The sequence below is a fragment of the Hylobates moloch genome, unplaced genomic scaffold (assembly GCF_009828535.3).
Source record: "Hylobates moloch isolate HMO894 unplaced genomic scaffold, HMol_V3 SCAFFOLD_8, whole genome shotgun sequence".
Taxonomy (NCBI): domain Eukaryota; kingdom Metazoa; phylum Chordata; class Mammalia; order Primates; family Hylobatidae; genus Hylobates; species Hylobates moloch.
In genome coordinates, this window is record NW_026652283.1 from 52,056,228 (window position 1) to 52,082,973 (window position 26,746).

General features: G+C 42.1%; 1 non-coding gene and 1 pseudogene across 1 annotated transcript; both read right to left on the reverse strand.

Annotated features, from left to right (window-relative positions):
- Positions 1–4,032: 4,032 nt before the first annotated feature.
- On the reverse strand, positions 4,033–4,137 carry LOC116473961 (U6 spliceosomal RNA). The gene has a single exon (XR_004249519.1). It is a non-coding gene; the product is annotated as a U6 spliceosomal RNA (small nuclear RNA).
- A 13,562-nt stretch (positions 4,138–17,699) lies between these two features.
- LOC116472433 (calreticulin-like) overlaps positions 17,700–26,746 on the reverse strand; it is a 33,807-nt pseudogene continuing 24,760 nt past the window's right edge.

Consider the following 26,746-nt stretch of genomic DNA (forward strand, 5'->3'; position numbering starts at 1 on the left):
AAACGAAGGGGCTCTATTCACCCTCCTGTAGGATCCCTTTCAATTCTGACAGGCTCTAATTTTTCTGTTATCAGTTATTCTTTATTAAACTTACAATGTGCCAGCTTTTTTCAAGATGTGAGACCCTCTCATCCTCTTACTCCTCTCCTCAACCCCCTGTTATGACTTATGTTGGGCCTTTCTTGTTTAAAACATTTGGAAAAAGTGGTGTGTTCACAAGACCTTTATTTGCCCTAAGACATTTGAGAGAAAATCATGTGAAGGCCTTTGTTTTGTTCCAGCAGCCAAAACAATAAAACCACCAGAATCGCGTGCAGCATCATTTTCTACTGCCCTCAAGTGGTGGTGGCTCAAATGTCTTTTCCTGGTTGCAGTTTAAGGAATAAAACGTGTTTTCAGACGAGCTCTAGGCATCTAGGAGAGGGTAGGAGAGTCATAGAGTCACTAAGGGCCTGAGGTGGAAAGGCCCTTACAGGATGTCTGATCTAAGTCCCTCGTCTTGAAGAGGAGAGACTGAAGTCCACCTTGGTTCTCTGATCGGTGAACAAATCTAGTTTCTTCTATCTTTAAAGAGCTATTTTATGACGCTGACTCTATTTCTGGCTCCATTTCTCTGATCCCATTCACAGCGAAATTTTCTAAAGAGTTATCTCCATACTGTTTCTATTTCTTCATCTATGCTTTATTATTATTATTACTTTTTATATATTTTTTAAAAACAAAATAATAATCTCACTCTGTCACTCAGGCTGGATTGCATTGGGCTGATGTTGGCTCATTTCAGCCTCTGCCTATGGGTTCAAGTGATTCTCCTGCCTCAGCCTCCCAAGTAGCAGGGACTACAGGAGGACGCCACCAAACCTGGCTAATTTTTGTATTTTTAGTAGAGACAGGGTTTCACCATGTTGGCCAGGCTGGTCTCGAACTCCTGACCTCAAATGTTAACCCCCCCCCTGCAGGACTTGTCTCCCAAAGTGCTGGGATTACAGGCATGAACCACCGTGCCCGGCCTTACACTTTATTTTTTAACTTTTTACTTTGAAATAATCTCAAACTTGCAGAAGAGCTGCAGAAATATTACAAAGAATTCCCAGATGCCCCAGAAGTTCCCATGTGTGGCCATATGCCTACATGCATATACATGGATATGTATATTTTTTCCTGAGCCATTTGAATTGCAGTAGTTACCCCTAATACCTTAAATATTTCAGTGTGTATTTTCTGAGAACAAGGACATTCTCTTACATACCTACATACCCACTCAGTATGACAATCAAATCCAGAAATTTTAAATCGACATAGTGCTTATATACAGTCCATATTCAAATTTCACTAATTGGCCTGATAATGTCCTATATAGCAGTATTTTCCCCCATCCAGGTTCTGATCCAGCACCTGATCCAGGTAATGCATTATACTTAACTGTCATGACTTTTAAAAAGGTTTTTTTTCTTTTAATTATTATTTTTTAGAAACAGAATCGCTCTCTGTCACCCAGGCTGGAGGGCAGTGGTTCAATTACAGCTCACTTACAACCTTGAATTCCTGGGCTCAAGCGATCCTCCCACCCCTGCTTCCATACTAGCTAGCTAGTACCGCAGGCATGCACCGCTATGCCCGGCTAATTTTTTAAAAAATTATTTTTGTAGAGGCGGGGTCTCGTTATGTTGCCCAGACTGGTCTGTAATTCCTAGCCTCAAAGTGATCCTCCTGTCTCTGCTTCCTAAAATGCTGGAATTTCAGGTGTGAGCCACCACACCTAGCCTGTTATAACTCCTTAGTCTCTAATATAGAATAGTTCCCCAGTCTTTCACTATTATTCATGATATTCACATTTTTAAAGAGTACTGGCCAGGTGTTCTGTAGTGTCTCCCCCTGTTTGGCTTTGTCTCATGTTTTCTCGTGAAGGGATTTACATGTTTTTCCAGGCAGAAATACTAGTTATGTGATGTTGTGTCCTTCTCAGTGCATCATATGGGGAGAAACATGGTGTCACTTGGTCCCATTATTGATGGTGTTCACTTTGATCAGCGGATTAAGGTGGTATCTACCAGATTTCTTCACTGTAGAGTATTTTTTCCTATGTAAGTAATGGTAATCTGTAGAGAGGGACTTTGAAACTATGTAAATATCCTGTTCGTCTTCAAACTTTTGCCCAATGGTTTCAACACTCATTGATAATTCTTGTCTGAATCAATTACTGTGATAGTTGCAAACTGGTGATTTTCTACTTCTATCATTCCATCTACATTTTTTAGTTGGCATTCTACTGTAAGCAAGAACACAGAGAGAATTTCCTTCTTTCTAATTATTATCATGAGTATAAACTAATGTATTCTTAATTTAATGAGTTATAAACCATTACCCTTATTATTTTTTAAATGTTCAACTTGTCCCAGGTTTGGCCAATGAGAGCCTCTTCAAACTAGCTCCTGTGTCCTTTTGACATGTCTTCATCACTTTTTTTTAACACCTCCTTGCTTTCTGGCATAATAAGATGTTCCAGGCTTATCTTGTACTTTCACTGCCTAGTCCTGAAAATGAGCCATTTCTCCAAAGAGCTACTCTTTAGTGGGGAATGGTATTTAGAAACCAAGATTTGGGCATCAGATGTGCTCATTCCTATCGGAGTGTAATTGCTTCTAGGCCATTTTAGTAAACAGAGCCAAAGGAGAAAAATAGCAACCTAATTTTCTTTAATTATTATTATAATTTTTTTTCTTTTCTTTTTTTTTTTTATTATACTTTAGGGTTTTAGGGTACATGTGCACAATGTGCAGGTTTGTTACATATGTATCCATGTGCCATGTTGATTTCCTGCACCCATTAACTCGTCATTTAGCATTAGGTGTATCTCCTAATGCTGTCCCTCCCCCCTCCCTGCACCCCACAACAGTCCCCGGAGTGTGATGTTCCCCTTCCTGTGTCCATGATATTATAATTATTTTTAACAGAGACAAGGTCTCACTCTGTTTCCCAGGCTGGAGTGCAGTGATGCTATCATAGCTCACTGCAGATTTGAACTCCTGGGATCAAGTAATCCCTTCACCTCAGCCTCTGGAATAGGCTAGGACTACAGGCCACTACACTCAGCTAATATTTTTAAATTCTGTATAGAGATGGGATCTCACTATGTTGCCTAGACTGGTCTCGACCTCCTGGCCTCAAGCAAACCTCCTACCTTGGCCTCCCAAAGTGCTAGGATTACAAGCATGAGCCACTGTACCCAGCCCCGTTCAACCATTTTAAATTAAGAATTCGTTACTGATACTTTAATTCCAGTTTAACACCACAGGGTTCTTTCTCCTATTCCTCATTTGCATCTCCCTTTTCCCACAGTAAGAACTCTGGCTCTCAACAACATCAATGTCTTTATTCATTTATTTAAAATTATGATATAGGCCGGGCATAGTGGCTCATGCCTGTAATCCCAGCACTTTGGGAGGCCAAGGCGGGCAAATCACTTGAGGTCAGGAATTTGAGACCAGCCTGGCCAACATGGCAAAACCTCATCTCTACTAAAAAATACAAAAATTAGCCAGGCATGGTGGTGCATGCCTGTAATCCCAGCTACTAGGGAGACTAAGGCAGGAGAATCGCTTGAACCTGGGAGGCAGAGGTTGCAGCGAGCCAAGATCGCACCACTGCACTCCAGCCTGGGTGACAGAACATGACTCCATCTCAAAAATAAATAAATAAATAAATAAATAAATAAATAAATAAACAAGATATAAACAAAATAGAATTGCTACATCCATTCTGCTAACAAAAACAATCTACTAAACAGGGTTCAAGATTTGTTTGCAGTTTTGTTCTGTTTTTAGACAAAAGGTGTATATTCAAGTACTGTTTTCCAAAGTATTTGGATTCATTTTTTTTCCTTCAGAGTGATTATATTACTTATTTAAATATAGTTTGGTTCACCTGTTTCTGTTTATATTCAGTTTTAAGATCCCTTCCATTCTTGTTTATTTAATTCCATTTTTAAATATGTAAAGGTAAACATTGTCACAAAATAAAAATCTATACAAAAAGCATATAGAATGCTTCACAGATGTGTCATCCTTGTGTAGGAGTCAAGCCAATTTTCTCTGTATTGTTCCATTTTTTTTGTAAATATGCTGTCAAAGCAAGCACACCTCTAATTCATTCTTCAACTTATTTAATTCTTACTTAGACCACCCGCTTCACTGATCCTACTCCTGCCAAGATCATCAGTGACCAATATTTTCCTTAGTCTTATTTGACCTTTCCACCAGCTGACCTCTCCAATTTTCTTGAAACCCTCTCGTCTCTTGGTTTTTGTGATACCACATTCTTCTGATTTACTCTCTCTTCGCAGGTCTGTCCTCACTTTCCTTGTCTATTCCACCACCCTAAAATCTTTTGGACTCTTCTTGGCTCCCTTCACTTCTCTCTGCAGACTCTCTTCCTAGATGATCTCAACTATTTCTGTGTCTTCAAATGCTGATCATGCTAATGACTTCCAAATTTACATCTTTATCCCAGACCTCTCTTCTGGTCTCCAAAATGTATAGCCAACTGTCTAATAGGCATCCACTTGGATGTCTTAATACATCTCAGGTTTAACATGTCTAAAATAGAACTCCTAATTTCCTTGCCAAACCTACTTCGCCTTGGCTCTTAATCTCTGTAAATGTCACTTCCATCCCGCTGGTTACTCTAGCCAGAAACCTAGAAGTTATTCTTGATTCTTCCATTTTCCTCAACCCCCATGTCCAATCCATCTGCAAAATATGAAAATTTTACCTCCAAAATTGTGTCAAATTAGTCCATTTCTCTCTGTGTCTACCACCATCACTTCGCTCATCATCTCTTACCCAGGCTACTCATAAGCCTCATAACTGGCCTCCCCTCACCTATTCTTTACCCTCTTCCTTTTATGCCCCCACATTCATTCTCCATGCAACAGCTACAATGACCTTTCTAAAAACAAAATAATAATACGAGCTTACATTTATTAGTGTCTATTATGTGCCAGGAACTGTTTTACATATATCTAATCTATACAACAACTCCATGAAGTAAAACCCAAACCTACCTCAATTTTACAGATAAGGAAACTAGGGCAGAGAGAGATTAAGAAATTTGCCCAAGGTCACACAGCCTTAGGCACACAGCCAGTAAATGGTAGAACTTAGGTTTGAACCCAGGTTGACTGCTTAGCCTTCAAGCTTATCTGCCACACTATGCTAGATCATGTCACTACCTAGCATCAAATATTTGATGGCTTCTCACTACACTGGAACTAAATTCCCAACTCCTTACCAAGACCTATAGAGGCCTGTGTGACCTATCGTCTGCCTATATCTCCCAACTCATCTCATGCTTCCTTTTCCTTTGCTCCATCCACATGGCTTTCACACCCCAACCCCCATCGTCTTCCTTGAACATGATAAGCTCTTTCCTGCCAGCAGGCTTTAAACATCCTCTATCTCAAGTATTCTTCTTTTTTCCTTTTAAATCCCCTATTCTGAGAAATCTCAAATACTGTTTTCTCTGATCTTCACACAGCTGGATCCTTCTCATTCTTCAGGTGTCATTTTAATTTTCTGTCCAGAGAGACTCTCCCTCCCATTGCTTTTTTAAATTATTATTTTAAAATGTTTTTTTAAAGCTGGACACCATTAATTAGAATCATGCTATTTCTTAAGTAGGTCCCTCCCTACTCCTGCCAAGATCATCAGTGACCCTCCCTGATATGTTCCATCTTGGCCCCATATTTGTTTTCTTCTTAGCCTTTAAAACAATTTGTTAGCCGGGTGCGGTGGCTCATGCTTGTAATCCCAGCACTTTAGGAGGCCGAGGTGGGCGGATCACGAGGTCAAGAGAGCAAGACCATCCTGGCCAACATTGTGAAACCCCGTCTCTACCAAAAAAAAAAATTAGCTGGGCGTGGTGGCGCATGCCTGCAGTCCCAGCTACTCAGGAGGCTGAGGCAGGAGAATCACTTGAACCCGGCAGGCAGAGGTTGCAGTGGGCCAAGATAGCACTACTGCACTCCAGCCTGGCGACAGAGCGAGACTCTGTCTCAAAAAAAAAAAAAAAAAAATTTTTGTTGGCCAGGTGTGGTGGCTCACACCTGTAATCTGGCACTTTGGGAGGTCGAGGTGGGCAAATCACTTGAGGTCAGGAATTCCAGACCAGCCTGGCCAACAAGGTGAAACCCTGTCTCTACTAAAATTACAAAAATTAGCCAGGTGTGGTGGTGGGCGTCTGTAATCCCAGCTACTTGGGAGGCTGAGGCAGGAGAATTGCTTGAACCTGGGAGGTGGAGGCTGCAGTCAGCCAAGATAGCACCACTGCACTCCAGCCTAGGCAACGGAATGAGACTCCATCTCAAAAAAAAAAACAAAAAAAAAACAAAACAAAAATTCCCCAGGCGTGGCACGCACCTGCAATCCCAGCTATTCAGGAGGCTGAGGCAGGAGAATCTCTTGAACCTGAGAGGCAGAGGTTGCAGTGAGCCAAGATCATGCTATTGCACTCCAGCCTGGTCAACAGAGTGAGACTCTGTCTCAAAAAAAAAAAAATTGTAATTATTTATGTGTTTGTTTGCTTGTTTGTCTCTCTTCCCCACTAAAATTAAGTGCTGTGAAGGCAGAGGCTGTGTTTTAGTCACTTTATGTTCAGAGCCAAACACAGTTTCCAGCTCGTAGAAGGAACTCTAGAAATATCTGTTGTCTATCCATATATTATCTTTTCTACTTCATAGATCTGTTCATTCATAATTTCTGCTTCTTTATCCCTTTGGTTTGTCATCATCTACACTCCCTCTCCTCCCACACATACCCCTACTCAACCTCATGGCCTCTCTCTTTACATCCTGTTAGTCATAGTTTTTATTGCTGCTAATTGCCTCAATCACCTCATGCTGCCTGATTCAAATTCCTGAGAGAGAAATATTGATTTGTCCAACTCATATTTCAGGAGCCAAGACACATTTGTAGGTCATTGGCAAGCCCATGGGTTGCTTGCCTTTGGGCCATACTCCCAGTCTTAGTCCAGACAGCTGTATTAGAGAAGGGTGTGGGTGGGGACGGTCAGCATAGTGCTGCCTTTCTGCAAGGATGAGTATGTAGCAGGCTTGGTGACTGATATTTGAGCACAAGTTGTTGCAGCAGAAGCAACAAATAGTTAACCAGGCCTCACTTAAGGGCTGGGCTTCCCAGTAGTTGCTCTCTAGGAGGAAGGTCTCAGGTTATGGTCGAGTCCAGTTTACTCTCCCTCTGGGGAGAATAGTAAACACAAATTGAAAGCACCCACATTTACACAGCTTTTTTTTAAATTTTTTGAGACAGAGTCTGGCTCTGTCACCCAGGCTGAAGTGCAGTGGCATGATCTCAGGTCACTTCAACCTCCATCTCCCAGGCTCAAGCCATCCTCCCACCTCAGCCTCTTGAGTATCTGGGACTACAGGCATGTGTCACCATGCCCAGCTAGTTTTTGAATTTTTAGTAGAGATGGGGTTTCACCATGTTGCCCAGGCTGGTCTCGAACTCCTGAGCTCAAAGCAGTCCATCCACCTTGGCCTCCCAAAGTGCTAGGATTACAGGCTTAAACCACTGCACCTGGCATATACAGCCTTTCTAAAATTGCAAAAATAGCATTTTTATCCATCTGCATTTATACCTCCAGTGAGGTAAAGAATAGTTTCCATTTAACAAATAATAAAACTGAGGCTGGGAAGGTAGAGTGCTATGCCTAAGATCCCACACACACTGAATAAGAGTCATCATTACATCCCAGATCTCTAGACTCCCATGCAAGGTTTCCTTTCACTATACATATCTTGTTGCCCTCATTTCCTACCTGGGACTTTAATCTTGAATCACAGCTCAAGGGATTTTTAAGGGCAACCATTTGAATGGCCAGTGAAAAGTTCTAAAACAGCTTGATGATAATTGAAGTTTCCTATAAGGCAGCACTCGATAGGTAGATTCTATGGGCTCTGGGCTCCCAGTATAATTATCAAGTGTCTAAGAATTTATGGAGTAATTACCATGTGCCAGGCACTCTACTTTACACATACTGTCTCAATTCAACCTCACAACATGCATGTAAGGTATATGTTATTATAATCCCAACTTTACAGATGAGGACACTGAAGCTTAAGAAAGTAGGTCACTGGACCAAAGTTCAAAATCTAGTAAATGCAGTGCTGGAATCCTAACTCAGGTCTGTCTGACTCCAAAGCCCACCTCCGTTTTCATGATCAGCTTGATTTTGTCGCTTGATTTTGTCACTTGATTTATGTGAACTTCCACTTCCTTATCGGTAAAATGGGGATATCAGGGCCTAATTCATGGGATTATTGTAGGTTTATGAACAATCACATAGAGGGAAAACCTATCTCAGTAAACAGAGCAGATACACATTATCTTTCAGTTTAGTCTGAAACTAAATCCTTCATGTGTGAAAAGAAGCAGAATTATCAACTCCAGGTGCCTATAAGAAACAGGATTTTTCTTGTGAGACTGTAATCCTGGGGCAAGGATTCCTGGTCCAAATTCTGAAAACATAAGGCCTGGAGAGAAATAACCGTTTCTCCAAGGAAACAGATCAATTTATTGGATCTCAGAGATGAGAAAGAACTTGCACTTAAACTAGTCATAATGCATCAGAGTGGAAATTAGTAAATGCTCAATAAAGAGATTTGAATTTGTGTCTGATAAACTTGAGATCTTCTCCTAGGCCAAGGCCTTTTGCATATAATCTTAATCCTACCACAACTCTAAGAGGCAGGTCTTCTCACAACCTCCATTTTTCAGGCAAGTACTTTGAGGCTCAGGGGGTTTTTTTTTTTTTTTTTTTTTGAGATGGAGTCTCACTCTGGCCCCCAGGCTGGAGTGCAGTGGTGCGATCGCAGCTCACTGCAACCTCCACCTCCTGGGTTCAGTCTATTCTCCTGCCTCAGCCTCCCAGGTAGCTGGGACTACAGGCACGTGCCACCATGCTCGGCTAATTTTTTGTATTTTTAGTAGAGATGGGATTTCACCGTGTTAGCCAGGATGGTCTCAATCTCCTGACCTCGTGATCCGCCCGCCTCAGCCCAAAGTGCTGGGATTACAGGCGTGCCACAGCGCCCGGCCTCAACTTTGAGGCTCAGAGAGTTTAAGTGACCTGGCAAAAGTCACACATCTAACTCAAAGCAGAGAAGAAACTGGAGCCAAGCTTTCAGCTGTGTGCAGTCTGGCCAGTCTGCTAGTAAGTTAGCTGCCTCAGGACTGTAGACCTCTTTGGATGGAAACTGACTCCTAGGTCAAACATAGTGCTGACATCATGCTCACTCATTATTCTCAAGAAATGAAAATGAATTCTACGTGCATCAGCACACTTTAGGGAGAATGCTGGCTAGGACAATACTTCCCTTGCAGCATTATAGATAAATACCAACACCTAAACAAATGTCAATAATACCATGTGATGAATGCAAGAGTGAGAATAATGACTAAACTTTGCATAGCACTTGATGATTCACAAGGAACATTCATATCTGTTACCCAATTTGCTGTTTATATCACCCCTTGGAAATAGGTATTATCATTGCCATTTCACAGATGAAGAAGCTGAGACTCAAGGGAGTTTATTTCATATGAGAGAAGATGTGAAGCTAGCTGTAGTGGCACACAACTGTAACCCCAGCTACTTGGGAGGTTGAGGCAGAAGGATTACTTGAGCCAGGAGTTTGACAGTTCAAAAGTTTGAGTCCAGCCTGGGCAACATAGTAAGACTGCATCTCTGAAGGAAAAAAAAAAGAAAGATATGGACATATACCATTTTATGATCTCTTAGCCTCCTTTTCCCCTTCTTTTGGGACTGGTACTCTGTGTTTCCTTTGAAGATCAAATACCCCTTGCTTCAGCAACATTAATTTGATCAACGTGAACACACAACACTTGACTCTTTGAGAATCAAGCTTGGAACTTTCGTGTAGGCTTTTGTTCAAACTGTTGAGAGGGAGAAGCTCTCTTAAGCCCATGGGTGTGAGTCTGAAGTTAAGGGCTACCACCATTAGGAAAAAAAATTATGTATAAATTTTAAACCAGCAGAAGATAATTCAGCCTATTCAATGGAAAGCAGAAATGGAGATTAAAAATAAAAAAAAGAATGTAGAGTAAATGGAGGATAGAAATAAATATATAATAATAACATAAAATGTAAAAAAGTGAATCTCACCAATTGGATTTTTAAAAATTACATCCAACAGTAAACTAACTTTAAGAGACATACTTTTTTTTTTTTTTTTTTTTTTGAGATGGAGTTTCACTCTGTCACCCAGGCTGGAGTGCAGTGGCCTGATCTCGGCTCACTGCCACATCCACCTCCCAGGCCCAAGCAATTCTCCTGCCTCAGCCTCCCAAGTAGCTGGGATTACAGGTGCCCACCACCACTCCTGGCTAATTTTTGTATTTTTAGTAGAGACAGGGTTTCACCATGTTGGCCAGGCTTGTCTCAAACTCTTGACCTCAAGTGATCTGCCTACCTTGGCCTCCCAATGTGCTGGAATTACAGGCGTGAGCCACCACATCTGACCTAGAGACATACTTAAAGAGATAGATTAAAAATAAAAAGAAAGATAAACCAGGCAAATGTGAACTGGGTTGCGATCTTATTATCTGTCAAAGAGGAATTTTAGTTTCAAAAGATGAGATGAAAAGTCGTTATTTTTTCTTAAAAGGAACAATAGACAAATACATAGATACGACAGGCAAAACACACAGATGCACCTAATCATACAGTCTTAAAATATACAGAACTCAACCTGGACAAACATAGCGAAACTCTGTCACTACTAAAAATTAAAAAAAAAAAAATTATCCAGGCGTGGTGGCATACACCTGTAGTCCCAGCTACAGTTCCACTTGTCTCAAAAAATAAAAAATAAACATAACTGAGCCAGGTGCAATGGCTCACACCTATAATCCCAGTGCTTTGGGAGGCTGAGGTGAGAGGATAACTTAAGACCAGGAGTTCAAGACAAGCACCATAGCAAGACCACATCTCTGTAAAAAATAAAATAAAAATTTACCAGCATGGTGGAACAATTCTGTAGTCTTAGCTACTCAGGAGGCTGAGGTGGGAGGATCACTTGAGCCCAGGAGTTTGAGGCCACAGTGAGCCATGATCATGCCACTGCACTCCAGCTACACACAAACAAACACACACACAAAACAACTACAGAGAAAGATCAAGAGATGTATAATTGTAGCTGAAGACTTTAACATCCCTCTCTCAGAAACTGATATATCAAGGCTTGAAGAGTATAATTACCATATGTCAACAATTCTACATCGTATAAGAGTAGACTCTAGGAGGGTTAAAAACATAATAAGTATGAAAAGCTAACAAAGAAAAATATGAGATAATTATAGTTTGTGACTGAAAAGGAAAGGCAAAACTTCAAATGCACAAACTCTAAGACAATTTTTTTTGAGACAGGGTCTCACTTTGTCACCCGGACTGGAGTGCAGTGGTGCAATCTCAGCTTACTGCAGCCTCAATCTCCTGGGCTCAAGCGATCCTCCCACCTTAGCCCCCAAGTAGCTAGGACTACAGGTATGAGCCACCATGCTCGGCTAATTTTTTGTGTTTATTGTAGAGATGGGGTTTCACCATGTTGCCCAGGCTGGTCTCGAACTCCTGAGCTCAAGCGATCTGCCTGCCTTGGTCTCCCAAAGTGCTAGGATTACAGGTGTGAGCCACCACACCAGGCCTGTAAGACAAAAATATTGATGAATATAATGACATTAAAATTAAGAATTTCTGTTCAACAAAGAACATTGTTGAACAAAATAACTAGATAAAAGACAATATGGCCAGGCGCGGTGGCTCACGCCTGTAATCCCAGCACTTTGGGAGGCCAAGGTGGGTGGATCACGAGGTCAGGAGATTGAGACCATCCTGGCTAACACGGTGAAACCCTGTCTCTACTAAAAATACAAAAAATTAGCTGGGCATGGTGAAGGGCGCCTATAGTCCCAGCTACTCGGGAGGCTGAGGCAGGAGAATGGCGTGAACCTGGGAGGCGGGGCTTGCAGTGAGCCGAGATCCTGCCACTGCACTCCAGCCTGGGCGACAGAGCCAGACTCCCTGTCTCTACTAAAAATACAAAAAATTAGCTGGGCATGGTGAAGGGTGCCTATAGTCCCAGCTACTCGGGAGGCTGAGGCAGGAGAATGGCGTGAACCTGGGAGGCGGGGCTTGCAGTGAGCCGAGATCCTGCCACTGCACTCCAGCCTGGGCAACAGAGCCAGACTCCAAAAAAAAAAAAAAAAAAAGATACAACATAACTAGATAAACAGAATGGGAGAACATGTTCGAAATACGCAACACACAAAACTCTGGTAAATAAATAAGAGGGCAGCAACCCTTAGGAAAAAATAAAAGCAAAACATACAAATAGTTAGCATGAACATTATCACCAAAAAAAGAGAGAAAAAGATATAAACAGAGAGGAATTCCAAAAATCGAAAGGCATATGAAGAGACGCCCAAAGTACGACAGAAATGCTAATTAAATCAGCAACGTACTATCCTTTTACATCTACTAAGCTACAGAATTTTTTTTTTTTTTTTTTTTTTTGAGTCAGAGTCTGGCTCTGTCCCCCAGGCTGGAGTGCAGTGGCGCAATCTCGGCTCACTGCAAGCTCCGCCTCCCGGGTTCACACCATTCTCCTGCCTCAGCCTCCCGAGTAGCTGGGACTACAGGCGCCCGCCACCACGCCCTGCTAATTTTTTTGTATTTTTAGTAGAGACAGGGTTTCACTATGTTGGCCAGGATGGTCTCGAACTCCTGACCTCATGATCCGCCCACCTCGGCCTCCCAAAGTGCTAGGATTACAGGCTTGAGCCACTGCGCCCGGCCAGCTACAGAAATTAGAATGCTTGATAATGCCAGCTGGTGGAGTTGTGGGGATGCTGGAACTCCAGTGGGAGTATGGACTGGTACAGCCGTTGTGGAGCACAATCGGACATGAAGTATGCAAATTCAGAACTCATACACTGTATGAGCTTGCAGTTAGACTCCTGGGATATATCCCAAAGAAATTCTTATGCAGGCACATAGGAGTTCTGCATTAAAATATTTATTGTGTGCTATTTATGGTTGTGGGGATTCAAAGACAACCTAGTTATCATATGGAGAGGAGATAGCTAAAATGTGGTAGATGTTGTATTGTAAAATATTATGCAACAATCAAAAGCAATGGATTAGATGCATACACAGCAAGATGAATGCATTTAAAAACAGTACTCAGTGAAATATATGAAGAAAAAATGCGATTAAAACATTATGCTATTTGCAGAAATTAAAAATGTATTAATACAAAACAAAAATTCACTTTTTATAAGAACAGATACAGATAAAAATAACAGACACTTTAAATAAAACTTAATTATCTAAGTGGGGAAGAGAAAAGGAATAAAAGAGAAAAAAATGAACAAATAGGTAGGGCACGGTGGTCCACCTGTGAATCCCAGCACTTTGGGAGGCCAAGGCAGGTGGATCACTTGAGCCGAGGAGTTTGAAACCAGCCTGAGCAACATGGCGAAACCCCATCTCTACTAAAAATACAAAAATTAGCTGGGCATGGTGGTGTGCAGCTGTAGCTGTAGTCCCAGCTACTTGGGAGGCTGAGGTAGGAGGATTGCCTTGAACCCAGGAGGTCGAAGCTGCAGGGAGCCAAGATTGCACTACTACACTCCAGCTTGGATGACAGAGTGAGATCCTATCTCAAATATATATATATAAAAATAAAATAAAATAAAATTTAGAAGTCACATTGTCACCAACCAAAGATGATACAGTACCATGTACTAAGTAGTGTGATTAATTAAATCCTAAAAACTGGAAGGAAATACAATAATAGTGTACATTATACAATAATAATATTAGCTTTTTTCCTAATACATATGTTGACTCCAGATTTCTACACTGAATACCTATTAATTTTCAAAATTAAATTTACAATCATAATTAAAAAAAATCATCTGGAGGAATATGGTTCAGTTGCAGAATGGTGGTGTTCAAAAGATGTGTCCTGGAAAGAAACACAAAAAATTTCAGTCTATGTGCAGAATGGGTAGAATTATGCATGCATTTTTTCTTGTTAAAATTACAATTTATTTTTGTTTGGTTTGGGTTTTTTTATTTTGATTTTTTATAGAGACAGAGTCTTGCTGTGTTGCCCAGGTTGGTCTTGAACTCCTGGGCTCAAGTGATCCTCCTGCCTTGGCCTCCTAGAGTGCTGAGATTACATGTGTGAGCCAACCACACCCAGCCTGGTTTATATTTTTATTTTTATTTTTATTTTATTTTTTTTTGAGACGGAGTCTCGCTCGGTCGCCCAGGCTGGAGTGCAGTGGCGCAATCTCGGCTCACTGCAAGCTCCGCCTCCCGGGTTCACGCCATTCTCCTGCCTCAGCCTCTCCGAGTAGCTGGGACTACAGGCGCCCGCCACCACGCCCGGCTAATTTTTTGTATTTTTAGTAGAGACGGGGTTTCACCCTGGTCTCGATCTCCTGACCTCGTGATCCGCCCGCCTCGGCCTCCCAAAGTGCTGGGATTACAAGCGTGAGCCACCGCGCCCGGCCTATTTTTATTTTTTTGAGACAAGGTCTTGCTCTGTTGCATAGGCTGGAATGCAGTGGCATCATCTCAGCTCACTGAAGCCTCTATCTCCTGGGCTCAAGCGATCCTCTAACCTCAGGGTAGCTGGGGCTACAAACATGCACCACGATGCCCAGCTGATTTTTAATTTTTTTGTGGAGATGGAGTTCCACTATGTTGCCCAGGTTGGTCTAGAACTCCTGGGCTCATGTGATCCTCCTGCCTTGACCTCCCTAAGTCCTGGGATTACAGGTGTGGGCCACCATGCCTGGCATACCATAATTTCTGAAACAGCGTATGCACAATCAATCAAAATAAAAGGCAAAAGAAAATTTATCAAAGGTGAGAGGAGCAGCTTTAAAAAATATTCAAATGAATCCTTACCGTAAACAAGGATTACAAAATCCTGCCTGAAAATATCTTCATCTGGTGATACTGAAAATATGTAACAATTGGTAGAGCATACACCTGGGCAATCAGAGCAGACATTTATAGTAAACAATGCTCATATCAGACTGGCATCCCTAAAATAAAAATCACCATCCACACCAGTCCTCCAGCCCCAGAACAAAATATTTAGCCTCAGCCCCTGAAGCTTAGCTCTTTTTCACAACAGGAAGACTCTTAGGCTGTAGAAATAGGTATAAAGTCAAGTTTTCCAAACCAGAATATTCCAAAGATTGTAAGGTCTAGAAACCACACCAGGCACCAGTCTGCAGGGAGGAAGGAAGAAGTTCTTGCTGCTGCTCCCTGACCTCACCACCGTACTTCCTGTCATCTGGTGCTCTGCTCTTTAACTCTGACATCTGGTCCACACATCCCCTTCTCCTTTGGGCAGACCCGTGCATTCTTTTTTGTTTTTAACCTTCCCCTAAAGATGCACACTCATGCATTCTTTAAGATCGGCCTCAAAAGTCACTTCCTTCGTGAAGTCTTTTCTCAAACCACCGAAACCACCAGGCAGAAAATTGTTCATTTATTCAACTGATTTTTACTGAGCACCTACTGTGTTCCAGAGCCCTGGCTTATCATTTACTGAACTGTATGACAGCCATGTCTGTGGGTCTGACTCCGTGGCTGTTGGATATAGTCATTTAAAATACACTTGAAGGCCAGGTGCACTGGCCTACGCCTGTAATCCCAACAGTTTGGGAGGCTGAGATGGGCAGATCACTGGAGGTCAGGAGTTAGGGACCAGCCTGGCCAACATGACAAAACACTGTCTCTACTAAAAATACAAAAATTAGCCAGATGTGGTGGCGCACGCCTGTAGTCCCAAGCTACTTGGGAGGCTGAGGCAGGAGGATGACTTAAACCCTGGAGGCGGAGGTTACAGTAAGCCAAGATTGTGCCACTGCACTCCAGCCTAGGCAACACAGCAAGACTCTGTCTCAAAACAAAACAAAACAAAAAGCACTTAAAAAGGCATTTGCGGTGGCTCACGCTTGTAATCCCAGCACTTTGGGAGGCCGAGGCGGGCGGATCACGAGGTCAGGAGATCGAGACCACGGTGAAACCCTGTCTCTACTAAAAATACAAAAAAATTAGCCAGGCGTGGTGGCGGGCGCCTGTAGTCCCAGCTACTCGGAGAGGCTGAGGCAGGAGAATGGCGTGAACCCGGGAGGCGGAGCTTGCAGTGAGCCGAGATTGCGCCACTGCACTCCAGCCTGGGTGACAGAGCGAGACTCCTTCTCAAAAAAAAAAAAAAGGCATTTTTTCCATGTGGAATGTTGCCTATTTTATGTATTCAATAGTAATAGATACTCACTCACTCATTCCACAGCCTGGTGCAGTGGAAGGATAAACTGTTTTCTTTTATAGTGCTTTGTTAGAGTTATTTATAGAGTTATTGTTTTATGGAAGTATAAACTTCGAAACCAGACAAGCTTGAGACACTGGTCCTGTCCCTTACTAGCTGTTTAACCTTGAGCAATGACTTACCCACTCTGAGCAGTTTCCATATCTGTAAAATGAAGAGAAGAATGGTATCCTCTACAATGGCTGCTATGAGGATTAGATGAACATGTTGTAGAAGCTCCAAAAATTTATGGCAAAGTGCTTTCTAATCTATAAAGAGCTACAAGAATGTGCATGATGATGTGTGAGCAGGTAGTACAGAAAAAAATAGAAGACTAGCAAACTTGCAAACAAGTGACAATTATTTAAAAGTTAGGGCATAAAACAGCAGAAAAGCAAATGGATTTTCACAAAGTATTTATTCTTATGTTGGGGGAAATCTAGTTGTTAAGTGCTTGATACATCTGCAAAAGGAAAACATCATCTGTCCACAAGTATAACCATCAGCACTGCTCAGTAAATACCAATACATACGTTTATATTTTATTTTATTTTACTTATTTTATTTTATTTTTTGAGACAGAGTCTCGCTCTGTTGCCCAGGCTGGAGTGCGATCTCGGCTCACTGCAACCTTCGCCTCCCAGGTTCAAGCAATGCTCCTGCCTCAGCCTCCCAAGTAGCTGGAATTACAGGTGCCCGCCACCAAGCCCAGCTAATTTTTTGTATTTTTAGTAGAGACAGGGTTTCACCATGTTAGCCAGGCTGGTCTTAAACTCCTGACCTCAGGTGATCGACCCACCTCGGCCTCCCAAAGTGCTGGGATTACAGGCGTGAGCCACTGTGCCTGGCCCCATACATTTAAACAAAATAAAATCCTTGGGTGTCCTGGGATAAATTGAAAGTGAGGATTAAGTTTATACAGAAGTTTATTTACTGATAATTAATTTCATAAACACCATAATCATGACAGTAGTGATGGCAACCATTTTTGACTACCTATTTGTATCAGTCATTTTATATACATTAGTTCATTTAATCCCTACAACCTCATAGAAGAGAAATGATCACTCCCTTTCCACTAAGGAAATAGAAGCCCCAAGAGGCAGTGTGACTTTCCCCAGGTCACACAGAGCAAAGAGAGTGGGATGGAAATACAAATCCAAAGTTTATTTCAAAAAAGTAAGTTATTTTGCTCCCCAAATTGTACCAACCTCATGAATATTTCTCCTCCTAACGTTTGCCTCCACAATCCCAGTTACAGTTCACCCTTCTAGTCAACAAGTACTTCTTCATTTTTACCCAGAAACGCTCTGTCAGCATCATGTTCCTGCATCTGCCTGTCATTTCCTGGCTCTGTAGTGGGATCCAATTCATTTCCCTCTTCTTCAGTTCCCCAAATGCCATCTTCCTTTTCTTCCTCCATTTCCTTTTTCTTCTTGGCCTCTTCTGCCTGCTTTCTTTTTTCAACTTCTTTATACAGTTTTCTCCATTGCTTCTCTTAGGTCCTTTTAGAATGTGGAATTTCACAATAATTTACAGATAATATAAACAAAGTTAACCAACTTTAGAAATATCTGGCATCTTCCAACAGTTATTTATTTATTTATTTACTTATTTATTTTTTGAGACAAGGTCTTATTCTGTCATCCAAGCTGGAGGGCAATGGTGTCATCTTGGCTCATTGCAACCTCCACCTCCTGGGCTCAAGTGGTCCTCCCACCTCAGCCTCCTGAGTAGCTAGGACTACAGGCACATGCCACTACACCTGGCTAATTTTTTTTTTTTTTTGTATTTTTTGTAGGGATGGGGGTTCACTATGTTTCCTAGGCTGGTCTTGAACTCCTAAGCTCAGGAGATCCACCTACCTCAGCCTTCCAGAGTGCTGGGATTACAGGCGTGAGACACCGTGCCCAGCCTTCCAACATTCTTAAGATTTCCGGGATAGTGTTTATTTACACACAAAGTTTCAGCATGTGTAGGGTGAATAGAAATATGTGTGTGTGTGTGTGTGTAGTTTGTTCATAAATAAAATTGGTTCCAATTTAGCACATATTTATCGAATGCCTACTGAATTGCCAACCACAGTGCTGTAATAGGCAATCTACACACGTTATGTATATTCCTCACAACAAAGTATGAGGTGTGTTACTTGTCCTACTTTCTAGATGAGAGATCTGAGGTTCAGACTTCCTTATACTTTTCTTGGTGGCCTCCTCAAACTGAAAGTAAGCCCCATGAAGGTAGAAACTTCTCTGTTTTATTTAACTACTGTAACCCCAGCATTTACAACAGTGCTTTGAACAGGTACTCAAGTACTTGTCAACTGAATGTATGGTTTAATAATAATAGCTACCATGTATTGAGCACTTACTATATACCAGGAACTTGTAAGATAGAGGCTATCATTATTCTCCACTTATAGATGAAGAGCGGTTAAATAACTTGCCTAAGTTCATACAGCTAATAAATAATGGAGCCTGGATTTGAACTCAAGCAGTCTAGCTCCAAAATTCAAACTCCTAACCAATATGAAAAAGTACCTTCACAAAACAATTTTAGATATAATCCCAAAGTAAAACAAGACAAAACCAGACTAAAAAGTATTACAAGGTTTAACAATTTTTCCCAGAATGACCACTTCATTTTTTTTTTTTTTTAGACGGTGGCTCACACTGTTGCCCAGATTGGAGTGCAGTGGCCCGATCTCAGCTCACTGCAACCTCCGCCTCCCAGGTTCAAGTGATTCTCCTGTCTCAGCCTCCTGAGTAGCTGGGATTACAGGTGCACGCCACCGTGACTGGCTAATTTTTGAATTTTTAGTAGAGACGGGGTTTCACCATGTTGGCCAGGCTGGTCTCGAATTCCTGACCTCAAATGATCCACCCACCTCAGCCTCCCAAAGTGCTGGGATTATAGTCGTGGGCCACCACGCCTGGTCTTTCAATTTTTTTTTTTAAGGAAATATTAAGTATCAAAGTTCTTTAAAAAAAAAACTTTTTTTTGTGCCTGTGTTTTTGCGGGTGCTCTAAGCATGAGCTTAATCTGCCTATTGGGTAATCAAGTATTGGCCACAAACCTGCTTTTGAATGGACCTTCCTGCAGAACCAGGACATCTGGATAGAGCTTGTCAGGGTCATGAGGCCATTGCCCCAGGTATCACTCCACCCATAAAATAGTTCTAGGAGGCCGGGGAAGCTGGTAAACAGCACTCATCACCTTCCTTCTTTCTCGTAGCCATCCAACAGAAAATAGGCTCAGGCCTATTTTCTGTAATCCCAACACTTTGGGAGGCTGAGGCAGGTGGATTGCTTGAGCCCAGGAGTTTGAGACCAGCCTGGACAACATGGCAAGACCCCATCTCTACAAAAATGTTAAGAAAAAATTAACCTGGCATGGTGTCATGCATCTGTAGTCCCAGCTACTTGGGAGGCTGAGGCAGGAGGATCACTTGCGCCCGGGGGGTTGAGTCTGTAGTGAGCTGTATTCTCACCACCACACCCCAGCCTGGGCCAAGAAGCAAGACCCTGTCTCAACAACAACAAAAAGCAAAACAAAACAAACAAAAAAAAGAAAATGAGCTCAGTAGCTCCCTTCTAGATCAATGCACTATAGCAGGTAGTCTAACACACAAAAGGAGCATGAGAGGCCAGGAGTTTGAAACCAGGCTGGGCAACATAGCAAGATCCCATCTCCAAAAAAAAATTTTTTTTTCGGACAGTTTCGCTCTTGTTGCCAGGCTGGAGTGCAGTGGCGCACCTCAGCTCACTGCAACCTCTGCCTCCCAGGTTCAAGTGATTCTCCTGCCTCAGCCTCCCGAGTACCTGGGATTACAGGCATCCGCCACCACATCTGGCTAATTTTGTATTTTTAATAGAGACAGGGGTTTCTCCATGTTGTTCAGGCTGGTCTCAAACTCCCAACCTCAGGGGATCCACCCACCTCGGCCTCCCAAAGTGTTGGGATTACAGGTGTGAGCCACCGCGCCTGGCCGAAAAAAATTTGTTTTTAAGTTAGCTGGATGTGGTGGCACACTTCTGCACTTCTGTATTCCTAGCTACTCGAGAGGCTAAGGTGGGAGGATTGCTTGAGCCCAGGAGTTCGAAGCAGCAGTGAGTCAAAATCACACCACTGCACTCTGTGCAGACACAGCAAGACTCTGTCTCTTACAGATATAGATATAAATATAAATATAAATATATATATATATATACACACACACACACAGAGGGAGAGAGAGAGAGAAACTGCAGGGAAAAATAGATGCATAATTGTAGCTGAAGACTTGAACATCCTCCTCTCAGAAACTGATACAGCAAGGCTTGGATAGTATAATTACCATATTTCAACAATTCTACATCCTGTACAAGAGTAGACTCTAGATGGTTAAAAATACAATAAACATGAAAAGTAAAATTATAAAGAAAAATATAAGAGACTCATAGTTTGTGACTCAAAAGGGACGGCAAAACTTCAACAAGTCAAAGGCCGCGGATGACTTTGAGTACTTTATACTCTGAATTTCAGTTCCCATATCTGAAAAATGGAAGTAATAATATCTGTCTTGCTGGGTTGTTTTAAGGCTAAGTGGGATAGCGTTTGGAAAGTGCTGCCAGAGCCACAAGTACAAAATTATAGATGTCCAGTGAACATGAGTTCTTTCTCCCACCTCTCAGGGCTGAGCGACCAAAAATAAGACAAAGACTATGCGGCTGATTTTTGAAATGCAAAGAATAGTGAACAACTGAGGAGTCAGACATTCCCCAGGTCTTATTTCCAACTTTTTGAGCAAACTCTTCATCATTTGTAAGAAGGAAATTGTCAAAGATGCTGCCCGATTTTACCTGTTGAAGTGAAAACAACAGGATTATTAAAACTAGGTGCCTAAATGTCGAAGGGCTTAAAACGCACCTGGAGACCCTAGCTAAATGCATATTCCCAGGCTACTGGCCCAGAGGTTGTAATCAATAATTTGGGTTAGGCAAGGAAATACAAGGGTTATTAATAACACAGAGGGTCCAAAATCCTGTACTGCCCTAGCTGATCTGCTCTAGAACAAAGTTAATTTAGTTTCCCAAGATTCTGTGCTCCTTATGCCTCTAAACACTGTTTTAGAAGGTTGTGAAGTAACTTCTTTTTTTTTTTTTTTTTTTTTTTCTGAGACGGAGTCTCGCTCTGTCACCCAGGCTGGAGTGCAGTGGTGCAATCTCGGCTCACTGCAAGCTCCGCCCCCCGGGTTCACGCCATTCTCCTGCCTCAGCCTCTCCGAGTAGCTGGGACTACAGGCGCCCGCCACCAGGCTCGGCTAATTTTTTTGTATTTTTAGTAGAGACGGGGTTTCACCGTGGTCTCGATCTCCTGACCTCGTGATCCGCCTGCCTCGGTCTCCCAAAGTGCTGGGATTACAAGCGTGAGCCACTGCGCCCGGCCGTGAAGTAACTTCTATCACTCTGCTAGCCTCCAAATTGGTGCCCACTGGCTCTTGCCCCGGCTCAGATTGATAGTGCCTACTTCTGATGATACTTACATATAGACGCCTTTAAAAAGGTGGCTGGGTGCAGTGGCTCACCCCTGTAATCCCAGAACTTTGGGAGGCCGAGGCGGGTGGATCATGAGGTCCGGAGTTTGAGACCAGCCTGGCCAACATGGCGAAACCCTGTCTCTACTAAAAATACAAAAATTAGCTGGGCATGGTGACACATGCCTGTAATCCCAGCTACTCAAGAGGCTGAGGCAGGAGAATCCCTTGAACTAGGGAGTCGGAGGTTGCGGTGAGCCGAGATAGCGCCATTGCACTCCAGCCTGGGCAACAAAAAAGTTATCTCCTTAATCGGAAAAACTAAAAGACCATAGGAAAAAGAAAAGTTTCAACAAGAAATGTAAGCAGAATTTAGATTCCTTTTTTATTTTATTTTTATTTTTTGAGAGGGAGTCTTGCTGTGTCACCCAGTGCAGTGGCATGATCTTGGCTCACTGCAACCCCCACCTCCTTGGTTCAAGTGATTCTCCTGCCTCAGCCTCCCGAGTATCTGAGATTATAGGCATGTGCCACCATGCCCGGCTAATTTTTTTTTGTGTTTTAGTAGAGACAGGATTTCACCATGTTGGTCAGGATGGTTTTGAACTCCTGACCTCAAATGATCCGCCTGCCTCAGCCTCCCAAAGTGCTGGGATTACAGGTGTAAGCCACTGTGCCCAGCCAGATTCTATACAATGTGGATCATGTGCTATAGTTCTCTATTTTTTTTAAATAACATTTTTAGTATTTACGATGAAAGGAAAAGATTAATGAAATCCATGGTATGTAATATTTTCCGTGTTTGTTTATTGAATGAGAAAGGAACAGAACACAAAGAACAGAAGTCATGGAGTCAGACCAGCTCAACCACATACTAGCTGTGTGATCTCGGACAAGTTTGCTCAATCCCTCTGAGCCTAGTCCTTATAAGTAAAGTAGGGAAAATAATAACTCCCTGACAGTAGTTTCATGAGAATTAGCGATAATATATGTAAAGCACACACTGTCTAGCAGTTAATAGTCACCCAATAGACACTAGTGGTTATTATCATAATTTTCAGTACCTGAGTATGTTTCAAAAAGGGCAAAATAATGGCCATTTTATAATTTTTTACTTTTGCAGTATGTTAAATAAATCATGAAGTCAATTTCATGGGAGTATTTGTATAACCAACTGGAAAGTCTGTAGCATGAGTAATCCTATGGCCCTCCCTAGGCTTTGAAAAAACCCCTGCCTTGAACTCATGGAGGTAGAGAGTAGAATGATTGTCACCAGAGACTGGGAAGGGTGGGAGTGGAGCCGGGGGTAGGGTGCTGTGAGTAGTGGAGATGGTTAATGGGTACAAAAACATAATCAGGTAATTTCAGAACTTTGGGAGGCCGAGGTCAGGAGTTTGAGACCAGCCTGGCCAACGTGGTGAAACCCTGTTTCTGCTAAAAATACAAAAAATTAGCTGGGCATGGTGGCGGATGCCTGTAATCCCAACTACTTGCGAGGCTGAGGCAGGAGAAATGCCTGAACCTGGGAGGCGGAGGTTGCAGTGAGCAGAGATCTCACCACTGCACTCCAGCCTGGGTGACAGAGTGAGACTCTGTCTCAAAAAAAAAAATATATATATATATATCTCAAACTAAGTAAAATGAATAAGATCTAGTATTTGATACCACAACAAGATGGCTATAGTCCAAAGTAATTTATTATACATTTAAAAACAACTAAAAGAGTGTAATGGGACGGTTTGTACCACAAAGACAGGGTAAATGCTTGACATGATGGATACCCCATTTACCCTGATGTGATTATTACATGTTGCATGCCTGTATCAAAATATCTCATGTACCCCATAAATATATATACCTACTATGTACCCACAAAAACTAAAAATTGAAAACAAAAACAAAAAACCCTGCCTTACTGTTTCATGGCCAAAAAAGTTTTCTTGTTTTTAATAAGAAAGGCTTTTATTTGGCTTACATTACCCAACCAACCCTGTCTCCAAGAGAAAAACAAGTGGTAAAATAGCCACTTTGAATAGAGATAATTATTTTGCTATGAGCCATTTTTTAACAATTGGTTTTTAAAATTCCTTCTGCATCTTTAAGATATTTTCTTACCCTTGGGATTTTTTTTTGAGTTGTCAGCAGTCTTGCTAGGAGAACCACCTATTTGTTGGCTTTTCCATTTTCCCTACTTTCATGAGAACTGCTCCTAATCTCTCTGTTCTTTTTAGTGCCCCTTTGCCCCCATTGCCCTTACATTAAACTCATGGGCTATGAGAGTGCCAGTTCTGCATCCTAACTGGTGATCATGGTCTACTTATATATTCTCTGTAAAAGAATTGTGAACTGTGTTCGACTAAAGCCTAAGGCCCTGAGGAATTCATTGAAAGTTACCTGTGCTATCCCACTTGAGTAATAACATGTAAAGAGTACAGGTTTGGCTGGGCGTGGTGGCTCACGCCTGTAATCCCAGCACTTTGGGAGGCTGAGGCGGGTGGATCATGAGGTCAGGAGATTGAGACCACGGTGAAACCCCGTCTCTACTAAAAATACATAAAAAAGAAAAAAAAAGAGTATAGGTTTGGGCACTTGTTAGAGATGGGCCCTGACAAGTCAAGTCTCCTCTCTGAGTCCTCAGTGTTCTCATCAGTAAAATGGCAATGGTAAGTCCTATTCTCTTGGCCTCACAGGGCTGTGGCACAGACCATATGGTGTAAGGGATATCGATGTGCTTTGTATTATTGAAACCACCTTTGCCAAAATTATGACAGTGAGAAAAATCTGACACAGGAAAATTGTGACAGTGAAAGAAATCTGACCTAACCAACTCCATCTTGCTTCTAACCTCCAAGCTGCCCTTGTTCATTCCTGGCCATAGGCCAAACTAACTATAGGATAAATTTAGTTTATAATCTAATTAAAAAAAAAAAAAAAGACAGTAACAGCCCCTTCCCAAAACAAACCCCCTCCTTGCCTTGGGGACCAGACTGCCTTTGTAAAACTAACAAAATAGAAATTATGACTCAGGAGTCATGCAGCCAGAGGCCACCTCCCCAATTCTCCTATAGATAACATCACTATTGTAAAACCTAAGATTGGTATTTGAGGTATTTTTCCGACTCGGCATTCTGATGTAGAGTGCAGCTGGCACTACCCAAATTGATAAACTGGCTCATCTGGTCTTGTGGCCCCCACCCTGGAACTGACTCAGCTCAAGAGGACAACTTTGACTCTCTGATTTCACACTCAACCCAACCAACTGGCATTCTCCATTCCCTAGCCCCCCACCTGCCAAGCTATCCTTAAAAAAAATCCTAGCCTCCAAATTTTCAGAGAGGCTAATATGAGTAATAATAAATTCCTATCCTTCTGCTTAGTGAGCTCTGCATTTATTAAACTCTCTGTTGTGAAAACTTGCTGTTCTCAGTGCTCCAGCTTTTCTGGGCAGCGGGTTAGATGAACCCATTGGGTGATGACATTATGACTAGGTTATACTTATTGTGGCTAAACTATATTCATTCCTTCAAAGATCATGAGGAGTCCCAACAGTAAGAGGAAGATTTTCTTTGTTCTCTACCATCTCCTCCCAGCCTCTGTGCTGATTTAAAAAACAAAACAAACAACAACAAAAAACAATGCAGTCACTTCCACCAAAGAAAAAAAGGTAAAGGGGTTGTGTTTGGAGGTGTCAGAACAGGGAACAGGAGGGGTCAGGGATTAGGCAGGAAAGTTGACCATCTTACTAGGCTGGGACCAAGGAGGGATGGGGAGGGGATCTAGGCTGCCAGAGCATCTGAAGGCTGGAAATTGGGGCGGGGGAAGGTGAGGGAATTCCCACCCATCTCCATACTGAGAGTCACTTGGATTTCCAATAAAGTGCAGGGACCTCGTGGTAACCTGGATGTTCTGGGCTGGCTGAGTGCGGGGGCGGGGGGTGCGGGGGGTGGTGGAGTAGGACCTGTGAATGTCAGACCCGATTAGAAGTTAGAAGAAAACATGCTCGCAAGGGAAATGTCAGCATTGTGCAGAATTCTCTCTCTCTCTCTCTAAAATACAGACACACACATACATACACACACACACACACACACACACTCGCAAAATTAAGAGACAATGCTGGAGTTTTAGAAATGTAGTCTCTTGGGCTTCATTGCAGACCTACTGGATCAGAATCTGATAAGACCCCCCATTTTATTCATATGCATGTTAAAGTTTGAGAAGCACTCCTCTGGCATGGTTTAAATTCTTCAAATACTAAGGTTTGACTGCTTACAGAGGTTGATAGAACTCAGAGCAATTAGTGTCAAATATTTTTAATTTTGTGTATGAACAAAGATACAGTTTAAAATGTGTATCTTAATGTTTTCAGTGGGGGGATAAGCATTTTAATGAAATAATCAGATTAGGCATATTAATATGATCACATATGTTTACAAGATGTAGAAAGTTCTCCTTATGTATTAAAAAGAGACAACTGTAAAAAAAAATAATAACAATGCAAAGTGTATCCACATTCTTCAAATTAGAGAGGAAGAAAAGAAAAGAAAGATACGATGTGTCCCTTCCACCCTTCCTTTCTTTTCTTCTGAACCCTTCCCCACTCCCCCACACATGCTCCTGGTTATTTACATACATGACATCCTTGTACTCTTACGCTGGTCTTCTTGAGCCAGAGAAGCAAGAAAGTATAAATAAATAAATAAAGTAGAAAATCAATAAACAAACCAAGAAAGCTTCAAATAGAGGGCGTCTGTCCCAGAAACCTTCGGTGGCTCTGAACTGTAGAAATCACTGATCAGAGA